Source organism: Mauremys reevesii, linkage group 24 (assembly GCF_016161935.1).
Source record: "Mauremys reevesii isolate NIE-2019 linkage group 24, ASM1616193v1, whole genome shotgun sequence".
NCBI classification, from domain to species: Eukaryota; Metazoa; Chordata; order Testudines; family Geoemydidae; genus Mauremys; species Mauremys reevesii.
Genome location: NC_052646.1, coordinates 4,629,482 through 4,642,396, shown reverse-complemented (window position 1 = coordinate 4,642,396; position 12,915 = coordinate 4,629,482). Strand labels below are relative to the sequence as shown.

Genomic DNA, 12,915 nt, shown 5'->3' with positions numbered 1-12,915 from the left:
TCTGCTCTCTAATTCAGGGGTACTCAAACCTCACAATGAGTCCACCCTCCTGAGGACCAGCGAGGTAGCTTCCCAGGAGCCAATACAGCTACGTCATTTGCATCTAAATTTGCATACCACTCTTACTGAAAAGAAATGAACTCAACCATCTGTCTCCCCTTGCGCCACGTATTTTCCTGGATGGCTGCATTTACCCTTTGGGACCCTGTGGCCCTTGAGTGACCTGCGGTTGATCAGATTTTTTCCCCCTGCCCTTATCCTGCAGATGGTGCAGACCATTGGCCTGTCTTTGTGGGCACCCTTGCTCTAGTTGTGGCATGAAGCTTTTTGATGCTGGCTGAGATGCACCAGGAAACCCATGCTGGCAACTTGACTAATGTCAGATGCTAGGGGTGACTTGTTAGAAACCTCCCATGTACTTAGAGCTCTGAGAGTGTGTACGACTTGTTAGCATCTCCTCTCTAGCAGGGTTACCTCATGTTTCATTTGACCACTTCTCTCCATTGACCTGATCCAAAGCTCACCAAAGGCCAGCGGCACTCTTTCCACTGACTTCAATAGGCTGTGGGTCAGAACTCCTGGTAGGAAGCTGAACCACCACCCAACGAGTGCCTCTCTTGTCTAGCTTCCTCCGGGGCTGGGGCGATCCTGAAGAGTACAGGTGGTTGGTCAGTTCCATACACAGATGATTAACCTCAGGATCGCAAAGCAACCCACTGGGCTGTGTTGTGATTGATCACAGACTGTTGACTTGGCCTTCAGCTGTTTGGAAGTTAGCACAGGCACTTGCTCTCGGCTTCATATTTGGTGGTGGACATGTATCAAGTCAGCTCTCTTATGGGGGGTGTGGGATGGTGAGTGATCCTGAGCTTTCCCTGATTCCTTCGCTTCTATTAAACCATTCCAGGCGAGTCCATCTCCGTTAGTCCGATGAGGGTATCCTACATCCTTTTGTCAGAGTGTAGCTGGGGCAGTGGCTGCTGGGAGAGAAGGAGAGAGAGGAAAAAGGAGGTTGCGTGTGTGATGGGGACAGAGATGCTGCCTCTTTTGCCACAGCATGTGCCCTATGGAGGCAGTGTGGACTGGGATTTAGGAGGCTTAGGTTCTAATCCTGACTCTGCCAAAGGTCTGCTGAGTGACTGGGCAAACCACTTCACCCCTCTCTGCCTTGGTTTCCCCACATGTAAAGGAGCTTGGAGATCTAAGGATACTAGTGCTATATAAAGGCAAGGTGGTGAAATTACTGCCCAGGAAGGTGAGGAGAGGAGAGTTCTCGTAATACTCTTGGTCAGCCCCCTTAGCAGCTCTGTGTTGGCTCGGAAGGCTGCCTGCGCAGTCCTTGGAGGGATTTTCTGCTCTGCCAGCGATCTAGCCTAGGAATGGGGCAGACTTCCTGAGGCAAGACAGGCCTCTTAACTGCGGGGAGCTCTGATCACTCAGCGCTGGGTTTACGTCCTCTCTGCTTGAGCCAGCGGATGCAAAGGAGCATATGCCTGCAGGATTTGAGGAAGGTGAGTGAGGGCAAGATATACTGGATGAGAGGATAAGGGGGGATAGAGGGAACTTAAATTCATCTAGTTTCAGGTGGATGATTAGAAGCAGGGAAGTATGTGCTGCAGAATCTCTTGCCTCAGATGTTTGCTCCAGAAGTGGACTGCTCTTGAAAACAAAATAGTCCCTATTTTTTATAGAGCCAAAGATTGCCTTAAGCCTCTGCAGCCACATCTTTGTGCATCTGCAGACAGCCTGAAACAGAGGTGCGAGCTGCCTCCGTGCATCTCCGTTGCAGTGTTGATTCTGAAGTCTAATGATTACATGTCAGCGCTGTTAAGTGTTTCGCTGCTGATCTCTTTAACAAGATGGTTCTGCTATTTATCCAGTTAAAGCCAAAAGTCCTAATTATCCCATGTCCAGCTGCCAACATCAGTCTAGGCCTCTTCCTAGTTTACCACGCTAAGCTGCACTGATGTACATCGTGTCTACGCAAGGGTTTTGCCGTGGTACAACTGCAGTAGTCTAGAATCTGAGTGTGGTTATAGTCTTGGTTTCCTGAAATCCCTAGGCCGTCTGTAAGCATAGATCCAAATTCTGGCAGGGTCAAGCCTAGCTTTGTATCATTTTTAGACAGATAAATTGAGTTCTACGTGGGTCGTGTGGAGGGGCCAGCGAGTTAGGGATGAAGTGGGAGCAATATATTTACTCTGTTTTTTGTTTGTTTGACCACTGGATGTCTCTGAATGCTACAGGGCAGGGTGGGTGGTCTCTGGTAAGCAGAGACATAGCTGGGGCTCGAGCTGCGTAGAAACCACGTGTTGTGTCTATAGCAGAGTTGATTGGAAACAGGTCTATTTCCCCCCTGTGGAATAATTTAGACAAAAATGAACATTATTTTTGGTTGAAAATTTTTGGTTGAAACCGTTCTGTTTGAATGTTCTTTAGGAAACCCCAAACATTTAATCGAAAACGTTTCCTGCACACACTTCTGTTTGGACAAAACTGTTGTTTTCCACTGGTAAAAAACATTGCTACAGGACAACTTTTTGACCGGCTGTAGGCTGGAGCTTGTACAATTTTTTTCTAACAGAGCCCTCCTATGTCCCAAGCCAGCGATCTGTCCCACTTCCCCAGGGGTTCAATCTCCACCGCCCAGGCAGACCTTGATGGCTCTTTGCTGGTTTAAGCAGAAAACACAAATCTCCCGTCTCTCCCTGACTGCGAAATCTGCCATCACATCAGCAGGAAGCCATCACTCACTCGTTGCAGGCCCAGCAACCAAGCTGCCAAAATACAGATAATAGGGCAGCTCGCTATCTCCCTTTGCAGCCCCTGTTTGCGTCCTGTGTTAGCTTACCGGCTTTCCAGTTTCTGGTGGCTAATTTGGCAAGGCTCCCATCCCCTGCGCTCCTCTTCCTGCTGCTCAGCAGGTGCATTTACTTGTCCAACACAACAGCACCACCACCGCACAGTGTTACTTGTCCCTTCAGCAACACAAAGGTTGGTCTTTGGCAGCCATGGTAGGCTGAGACAGGCCAACAGGTTTCCTCCATGCTGGACCGTGCTTGTCAAGTATGCGCACACGGCATCTAAGCCGGGGTGCACCGCAACGCAGGCGTGTCCAAGTGTTGGGGGTGGGCAAGCCCTGGGGGCTGCGTGGGCTGTATTCGCCGTTCGTGTGTTTGGGCAGGGACAGAGTGCAGGGGAAAGAAGGTTATGTCACGCCACCTTTGCACGCTCAGAGTCGCGGCCTTTGCAGGATCCTCCTTGAAGCTTAACATGTTCTGGTTCTCTATGGTCTCCAGGAAGCAGAACTAGCTACAGTACAGTGCACCCCGGCTACTGGGGCTGGGAGCAGGGAGCGTGCAGAGCACCTCCACCACTTCGGAAGGCCCCCTGTGCAGGGGGATTCTGGGCCAATTTCTCCCTACTTTTATGCCTGAGTTTAGCTGAGATCCAGACCCTCTATCCACTGGACAGGGGTGGCCCAGGCAGTGGTCATGAAAGATTTCCCCCATGCCAGCAAATCTTATCCGTGACCTCTCTGAGATGAGAAGAGATTTCAGTTCCATGGCCCATTCCGTCCTGGTCCTCTACTGGAGGCTCCTTGGGAGGCATGGATGCTTTCCCACTAGGGACCAGACTGAGCCTAAGAGAAACTACTAGCCCAGGATCCCACAGCTGGGAAGAGGATGCAGAGATGCACGGATCCAAGGGGCCCCTTGTCTGATCCCTTCCCAGTCTCTGGGGTCGTGCACAACACATGGCTTATCAATGGAGCAAGAGCTACTGCTAAGCACGTGCGTTCTATATTTGGGTCTTGCTGACAATCTGAGAACAGGCGAGGCCTCTAGGACACAGCAGCTGCACCTGGCCTCTCTGGAGAAGCCAGCGTGGCCTCACCTTTAATTAGCTGATGCTTTCAAGGAGGCCGCTTTGAAGAAGGGAGCTTCTTAGTAAGACTGAAGCCACTCAAGGGAGCTAGAATCAGCCTTAACGCTCAATAATGTGCTATTCTAGGGGCCTTTCTTAAAGGAACAATTACGTTCTTTCTATTTTTCCTTCCCATAGGAGCTGATCCTAAAGTGTTGCCTGCTGCCCTGAGTTCTGTTGTTAATGCCCATCAGACTTTACTCAGGTAAATAGATTTAATTCCCTTAAACCTGATTATACTTAATACAAAGAGAATTTCCCTAAAGTTGTTTGTGTGTTGGGAACACGAGGGTTGCTAAACCTGATCAGAGCTATTGTGCTACTAATCCAGTTGCCTGAAGCCGGATTCTCAGCTGATGTAAATAAGCATATTTCCAGCTGTTTCAGAGAGAGGTTGAAAGCTAGAAGTTGCATTAAAAAATCGTAAGTGTTTTCAGCAGAAGAACCTTCTGAATGAAACATACATTTCCTGGAAAATCCATCCAGTTTCGTAGGAAATGTTTCAAGGAATTGTCTGATGTAAATGACTTTTATTTCAGTTTTTCACTGAAAAGTTTAGTTTAGCTTTTTCAGTCCCCCACATTTCTCTTTTTTTTGAGGAAAGCCCCCCTCCCCCAAGCCTAAATTAAAAACTTTCCATTTGAAGCAACCCCCCCCCCCTCCCCCGCTTGTTTCAAATGGCTTCTGGACAGGGGCAGACTTTTTAATCATTACAGACCTGGGTTCCTGATGTAAAGGCTCTGTAGGCCATTCCCATCTCCCTGCACCATGTGGCTTCCCCTGCATGGACTTCACAGTTGGCTAGCTTAGATCTGTGCTGAAAGTCATAGGAATTGCTGAATCAGACCCGGGATCCACCTAGCCTGTCTCCAGCCATGGTCAGCACCAGAGGCTTCAGAGAACCCTGCAGTGGTAGGCTGATCGCCACCCCAGGAAAGTCCCTTCCTAACCGTATTGGTTAGAAGTTGATTCGTGGCCTGAAGCAGGACAGTTTATTGCCCTTCTAAGTTGCTTTGGTTTTTTTTTTAACGCCTGCTGTTATAACTCGGGCAGTTCTGGTTAGTCCTATAAATATCCAATCGTTAGCTGAATCCCTGTGGCGATCAGTTCACAGGCTGTGTGTTTTCCTACTGCTAAAAGAAGAACAGTATAGATTCACCTCTCCTCCTCATGCTGCTGGGTCCCAGGGAAGGTATCATGGATGGATTCTTGGAGGCCAGTCCTGGGGCTGTGAGGAGACTGGGATTTGTTGTTCGCTTCCCTGACACCGGAAACAACAAAATCACAAGTCTTCCAGACCGACCCAGAAACAAGCGTCGCGAGGATCTGGAATGAGAAGCATCTTCCCCTTGGAAAGATCTCGCCGGGTCACTTGGCTCAGGGACGTCACATTAACGAGAATCTGAAAGAGATACAGAGAATGAGAGCCGTGTTCTACAGAAGCTGCTTTTATTAGCATATTGCCGGGCTGGTTCTAGGTCTCCCAGCGCCTGGTGATAAGGAGACAGTTGGAGACCCTGGGCTTTTAGTCTCATTTTTATGAAGGCCCCTTTTACACCATTCTAGCTGTAAGATGTGTGCAAATTAATTACTAAATAGACCTACCAGGGCTTTACTGTGAGAATCAGCTCCTGGTGCTCCTATCCCCTCTAGGTGGGAGCCCCTCGCAAAGCGCCTGGGCTACAGGCATCCTCCCAGTGGCGGTGAAGTTACGAGACACTTATTTAAGAGTTTGTCCACCTTGATCGTCCTCCTGGGCTCTGAGGGAATAAGTGTGTTGAGATCCTCAGATGAAATGTCCTAGCAAAGGACAAAATTGTTATTCGAGAAGAAATCCAAGCCCTCTGCTCCGGACAGAGTCTGATCCCCCTCTGTCACAGCACCCAGGTTTCAAATACTCCCATGGTTAGGAGTATTCTGCACGGGCGAGATCTGTTCTGTGGATTGGAACGGCAGATCTAGATTCAGTTTCAGACCCTGGATGCCCTTAGGTTTGAATGTGGGGTTCCGGTTTGGAATTGTTGCTGCAAATGACCCTCTCTGAGGTGTTTGTTCTTTGTGATCTGACCACCGTAAACCATGCCACAGTCAGGTGGGGCCTCCTGAGAGAGAAGCTGCTCTGTGAGGGTGGTGGCTGCCATCTTGGCTGACTCACCGGGGATTGAACCAGGCACCTCGAGAGCTAAAAGCAGGAGCTGCTACAGCTTGAGCTAAAGAGCTGTGATTTCTTAGCAGCTGCTATAACCGACCCCTCTCCTCTGTGGCTTGGGACCAGAGCGGGATCTGTAACGCACGTTCACCTGTGGATTGTGCTAGCAGAAGATAAAGTGTCGAGGATGGAGGGGAAGAGGATCTGACCTAATAGGGATCATTGTGAACCCCCCACGCACACAGGAAGTGAAGTGTTATCAGCAAATCCTCTTGATCCCTTTATTTGGGACCCAGGGAAGAACATGCTGCCATTCTCTGCACAGAGACCTTGGCCTTCTCCCGTTGTCAAGGCAACCACCACAATCAAAATGGCCTCGCCTGTCTTGGTCATTCTTGTTGTGCTGCCTGGCGGCCAGTTTCCTAGGGTGGAGAGAGAATGGTGCTTGTTGGGGGGTGGGGTGGGGGAGACTTTGCATCCCTCAGCCCCTCTTGGCACCATGGAGGGTCAGCGCCCCAGCCCAGATGATGGGCCTTTTACATTTCGCCCCAAAACCCAGCCTGAGCCCTGGCCTCTATGCTAAATCGGTGCGAGCTATTTCACGGGCCGTTCTGAGCTAACCGACTGAACGCCGCGCAGGGACAGGAAAATGGAAGCTGCTTGCCTCCAATTTTTTAAAAATATTTAACAGATTTCTCGTTTACTTAATAATTGACCAAAAAAAAAAAAAGGGAGGAAAACATGCCCCACGTCGGATGGAAGTATGGTCTATGATACTGTGGAAGTCAGGACTCCTGGGTTCCTTTCCTCACTCTGGGAGAGCATTTAGTGGCTGGAGGTGGGACTGGGATTTTATAGGGACAGTCCCGATTTCTGGGTCTTTTTCTTATATAGGCTCCTATTACCCCCCTACCCTCTGTCCCGATTTTTCACATTTGCTGTCTGATAACTACTAGGTTTTTGTTCCCAGGTCTCATGGGGAGTTTAGTCTAGTGGTTGGAGGTGGTGGGGACAATGGTAATCAAACTGTTGATCCAGTCCTGTCCCTAAAATGATTGACACCAGCTAGGTTTCTAGCCCTTTATTCCTTCCAGGCATTTGGGACATCTCAGTGACAGAAGCTTCTGTATCTTGGTCCTTGATGTAACTCTTTACTTCCTTTGTTCTTCAGAAACCCCCCCTCCTTCTCTTCCTCCCCTATGAACAAGCTGGGGTTGGTTTTTAGGGGCTAGGGCAAGGTGCCGGATTCAAAACGCAGGCAGCTGAATCCCTCTGTTTAGCCACAGAACAGGGATGCACCAAACTCATTACAGGCCACCGAACGACGATCAGATTTGAGTGAGACGCCTTCCATCCAGTTTTGCTAAGGCCAAGGCTGTGTACCATCTTCTGATGATGAGCCAGGTTGGACACCTGCCTGCCAGAGCGCAGACTAGCATCTTCAGCTCATATAGGCCGCTTAGTGATATTTGTATTGTCTCGTGGACTAGCTGTCAGGACTCCTGGGTTCTATTCCCAAATGTTGAAGTGTTGGCTCATGTTTAGGACACAGGTCTGAGTCAGGACCCCTTGTTTCTTCCCCAGCTGCTGACGAGTGTGGCCTAGAGGTTAGACCAGGGGAATTAGGCTGCAGGACTCCTGGGTTCTGCACTAAACTCTGGGAGGAAATGTTGCCTGCTGGTGAGAATGGGACAGAGAGCCTGGGTTCTAGTCCCAGTTCTGCCATTGTCTTGGTATATGCCCTTAGGTTAGACACTTCCTCCCCCCTGTCGCTGCCTCAGTTTCCCCACCTGTATAGCAAGGGTCATAATACCCACCTTTACGAAAGGCTTCGGTCTCCCATGGAAAGGCGTTAGTTAAATTCTAGGGATGATGGTTGTTATAGGGACAGCTGGAAGAAGGAACTTAGCCAGTCCTGGCTCCTTCTCAAAGGTTATTTTGTTTTTATCTTAGCAGACAGAGCAGATAGCGAAGAAATATGAAAGAGTCAAGGATGTTGCCCCGATGGATGCTGGGCTGAAAGCTCAGCTTGGAGACAACGCGAGGGAAATGCTTTTAATTATTAAGTGCTGGGTGGAAGAGGAGGCGGCAGACAGGGGGAGATGGGACTGGACAGATCAAAGGATGTAGCAACAAGTCAAACCCCCCGAGGGCACCAGGCCATCGGGAAAGGCGCCTCACATGCTAATTCAAGGGGGCTGAGAGGCTTGTCCCAGTTAACAACTTTTAGGGTCCCCTGGATCTGACAGGAGAAATCAAAGCAGCTGTGTTAACCTGAGAGCTGCATTAGGGCTTGGATGGCTTGTTCGGATGACAATCAGTGCTGAGCAGTGGTGCAAGGTGCTGGATTAAGCATGGGAGTGCATCTGTCGTGTGGCGCAGTGTGTGAAGAGGGCCAGGGAAGGGAAGCAATGTAGAACGGGCGGGTCTGATTCTTTGCTGTGCTGCCCCCTGTTCTGTCATTTACGCCAATGCAAACTGAGAGAAAAATGAAGCTATTCTGGTTCGGGGAGGGGGAATTCTGGCTCCGCTGAAGTCAATGACAAAATGCCCACTGCTCACAAGGTCAGATCCATATGGATAATTTAGTTTTTAAACTCCCTTGGCAAAGGGGATGGTGATCAAGAGACGGCAAAAGAATTGGTTTTCTATCAGGTAGATTTTGGGGGATTGGTGGATGCCTGGGGGATGGGGCAAGGACCGTGTCTTTGTTCTGGGTCTGTATAACGCCGGGCACTGTGGGGTGCGGGTCCACGACTGGAGCTGCTAGACACTATGGTAATAGAAATAATATATCCTAATGAAGGACCTAATTAACACTGGCAATTTCTGAAACAAGGAGGCCAAATCATCAGCTGGTATAAACCAGTGTTGTTCCTTTCAGGTCAATAGGGCTATGCTGATTTACACCAAATCTAGCCCCAAATCTCTATAGGGTCCAACCACCAGCTAGAGAGGTAACAACTGCACCACTTGTCCAGGCTGAGGTTCAAGTGACAATGGTTTTGATGGCCGGGAAACCTATTCCTCGTCCACATTACAAAACTGCTCCAGAGTGTCTAGGACTCATGTAGTTTCCAGGACTCCAGGTCAGGATCGGGCTATGTTGGCAGAATTGTGGCGGGGGGAGCCCAGGCCTGGAATAGCAGAAGGGCTGGGGGTTGAAACTGAGAAAAACTGATAGAACTGAGTGGGTGGGAGGAGAGGGAGTTCAGGTCTCAAGTAGCACATCCTACCCCTGCTCTGGGTCCCGGTTTCAATGACACTGACGCAAAAGCCAGAGCAACTCCAGTGAGGTCCACGGTGTCAAGCTAGAATTGCTGCTGGAGTCTCTGGGTACATCTACACTGGAATAAAAGACCCCCAGCTGGCCTGGATCAGCTGACTCAGGCTTGAGCTGCTGGGCTAAAAATTGCTCTGTAGATGTTCAAGTGCGGGCTGGAGCCAGGGCTCTGGGACCCTCCCGCCTCATGAGGTCCCTGAGCTTGGGCTCCTGCCCAACCCCAAAGGTCTACACAGAAATTTTGCAACCTTGCGAGCCCAAGTCAGCTGACCCAGGCCACTCTCGGGTGTTTAATTGCTACATACACGGACCCCCTGAGATCAGAATCTGGCCCTGGACCGTGTACAGCTGTGAAGGCACCGTTAGAGAGGAGAGGGGTCTCTGACATTCACTAACCCTACGCTGGTGCAAAGTGAGTGTGAAATCCCACTGAATCCGAAAGGGCGGCGTTTGCCCTTGGGCTGGTGTAAATGATTGCATAGGGCGCAGGGCAGGAGAGAATCAGGTCCTTCATCTTCCAGACAGATGGGAAGACACCTTTGATTCTATGCGCGCGCACACAGAGAGAGACAACACACAGTCTCTCCCTCTCCCCTCACCTTCTCTGCACACATCTGCAGACACTTTCTCGCAAACCCAAACCATGGGCCTGATTCTCATTTGCACCAACACTGCCTTTGCACCACTCTGGCAATGCAGAGAGCCCTTAGAATGGGCATACGTTACGGTGACACATGCTTTCAGGCCCTTTGATACTGCCAGGGCCATGTAAAAGGGCTTTGGTGTAAATGTAGATTAGCCCAATCCCACAAATACGCAGGCGCACAATCTCATTCACCGTCTCCCACAGACGGACTGTCTCTCACACAAGCGCTGTCTCTCTCTCTCTCGTGTACACACACACAGTCTGATTAGCTTCTCACTTACTCCGGTGGAAATCAAGAACTTCGCCTGAAGCCAGTGGAGTTACAGTCGGGGGGTACTTGAGATCAGAATCTCACCCAGGGCACACAAACTGCCCCTCACAACACACGTTCTGTCTCTTACACACACATACACACACACACACACATTGCCTCTCACAAGTTCTGACTCTTACACACAGACACACACTGCCTCACTCAACGTGTGTTCTGTCTCTTACACACACACACACACTGCCTCACATGTTCTCTCTTACACACACACACACACACACACACACACACACACACTGCCTCACACAACACATGTTCTGTCTCTTACAAATACACAGACTGCCTCATTCAACATGTGTTCTCTCTTACACACACACACACTGCCTCACAAGACGTTCCGTCTCTTACACACACACAGATTGCCTCACACACATGTTCTCTCTCGCTCGCTCGCTCTCTCACACACAGACTGCCTCACACAACACATTCTCTAATACACACACAGACTGCCTCATACAACATGTTCTCTCTTACACAGACTCACACAACACATGTTCTCTCTCTTACGCGCACACACACACACACACACACCTTTGCCTTGTAGTTTGCTAGCAGGTTCGTTCCCCTGTCAGGATGACTCAAAGTGGAACTGATCAGACAGAGAGTTCAAAGCCACTTACCCACCAGGCTGGTCTGTGTCCATCCCGTTTTGTTCCTTGTTGCCCCCAAAAGCTGCAGCACCTTCAGCACCCAGCCCCTCTCAGTTCACGAAGAAGGGGACTCTGGGCGCCTAGAAACAAGATTGACCCCTCCCTTCCCAAAATCCTGCACAGCCCCCTGCCCCCCTCCAGCCGACACCCGCCGAGAGGGAGCTCTGAGCCTCAGCCGCCTTGTGTGTGTGGGCGAACCCCAGGCAGAGCTCGGGGGGGAATCTTATATCAAGACCGTTCTCCGAATAGGCTGGCCTTGGTGACAGCTTGAGTGGCAGCCTTGGGAAGGGGATGGAGCTGTCTTCATCCGCGAGAGGGAGGGAGGCAGGCAGGGGTGGGGGCTTGTCATCCACGCGAGTGATGTCATCTTGAGCACTGATGCAGCCCCTTCCTCCCCCTGCCCAAAAAAGAGAGACCTTTCCCACTGCACCTGCCTGATAGCTGGGGCACTTCTGGGGTGGGGGGGTTGGGTTAGAGGGGCCTGATCCTGCGAGCCAGCGCGGGAAGCGGGGTGTTCGCTTTGCCAGGGAAGGAGCAAACATCCCTCCTCCAGGGAACTCTTTGCGCCTCAGGTCAGATTCTCAGCCGGCGCCAATGGGTGTAACGGTGTGGGGCATTGCCAGGGCTGTGCCCCTTTACGCCAGCTGAGGAGATGGCCTGCTGCCTTCCGTAGCACGTCGTGTTCTCCTTGTTCCTCCACCCCCACCTGCCTAGTCTGCACAGTGATGTTCTGGATCGGCCCGTGCTCGAGACGGTTTCAGGGGCAGGACTGGGTCAGGACTCGGGGAGACCTGCCCACCAGCTCACGTCGCTGTCCCAGTGCTTCCGAGGGACGAGGTGCCTGTATGTGCAAAGGATTCTGGGTGGGGGGAATGTTTGTGCCTATGGCTTAAAGACCCCGAGGTGGTGGATTAAACCCATCTCCCCAAGGCCCCCCCCCCCACCTGCAGCAGATGCCGTTGCGATGAACGCTGCCTCGGTCGGGAAGCAGAACAATCCCATCCCTCGGCAACACGGGCGAGAGAGAGAGCTGGATTTCTCAGGGCACGCCCGCCCCCCCCCACCACCCGCTGCAAAAGGGTCTGAAAGTGCAGTACCCGCACCTTCCCACCAGCGCAGGCAGCACAGGCTGGAAACCTAGTTGACATGAGCCACTGCACTGGCCTACTTAAAGGAGTGCAACCCCTTCCCCCCTCGTGTGGACCTGGCATATCGGTATAAAGGTGCTTATATCTGTCTGGGAAGCTATAATGGTATAAGGCACCTGATATAATGGTGTTCACACTAGAGCAGGGGTTCTCAAACTGCGGGTCGGGTCCCCTCAGGGGGGCGTGAGGTTATTACATGGGAGGGTCGCGAGCAGCCTCCACCCTAAACCCCACTTTTCCTCCAGCATTTATAATGGTGTTAAATATATAAAAAAGTGTTTTCAATTTATAAGGGAGGGGAGTCGCACTCAGAGGCTTGCTACGTGACAGGGGTCACCACTGCAAGAGTTTGAGAACCGCTGCACTAGAGGTTGTACTGGTATAACTGTATCAGTAGAAAAATCACACCCCCTAACTGACATAGCTATAGTGAGATCAAATGTGTGTGCTGAGCAGGGCTGAGTGTAAATGCTTTGCTGGCTCCAGGGTAGGAGAAGGAGCAGATTTGCTCTGGATCACTAGCAAGAAAGACTTGCATAATAGTCAACTGGCGTCCTGGGTTCTATTCCCAGCCCTGGGAGGGGAGTGTGACATAGTGGTGAAGGCATGTGGGAGCCAGAACTCCGGGCTTCTATGTTCAGGTCTGGGGGAGAAGCATGATTAGGGTGACCAGACACCAAGTATGAAAATTTGGGGCAGAGTGTGGGGGGTAATAGGCACCTATATAAGAAAAATCCCCAAATAGCAGGACTGTCCCTATAAAATCAGGACCTCTGGTCAC

The 12,915-nt window shown here is 50.9% G+C and overlaps 1 long non-coding RNA gene across 2 annotated transcripts; it reads right to left on the bottom strand.

Moving 5' to 3' along the window:
- Window positions 1-72: 72 nt before the first annotated feature.
- Window positions 73-11,080, bottom strand: LOC120390350. 2 transcript variants are annotated; one of them, XR_005591068.1, is made up of 4 exons: window positions 10,957-11,080; window positions 5,533-5,727; window positions 5,087-5,329; window positions 73-2,356 (listed from the first exon to the last, which is right to left on the bottom strand). It is a non-coding gene; the product is annotated as an uncharacterized LOC120390350 (long non-coding RNA). The 2 variants fall into 2 exon arrangements; XR_005591067.1 differs by lacking the exon at window positions 10,957-11,080 and adding an exon at window positions 6,228-6,404.
- Window positions 11,081-12,915: the final 1,835 nt, after the last annotated feature.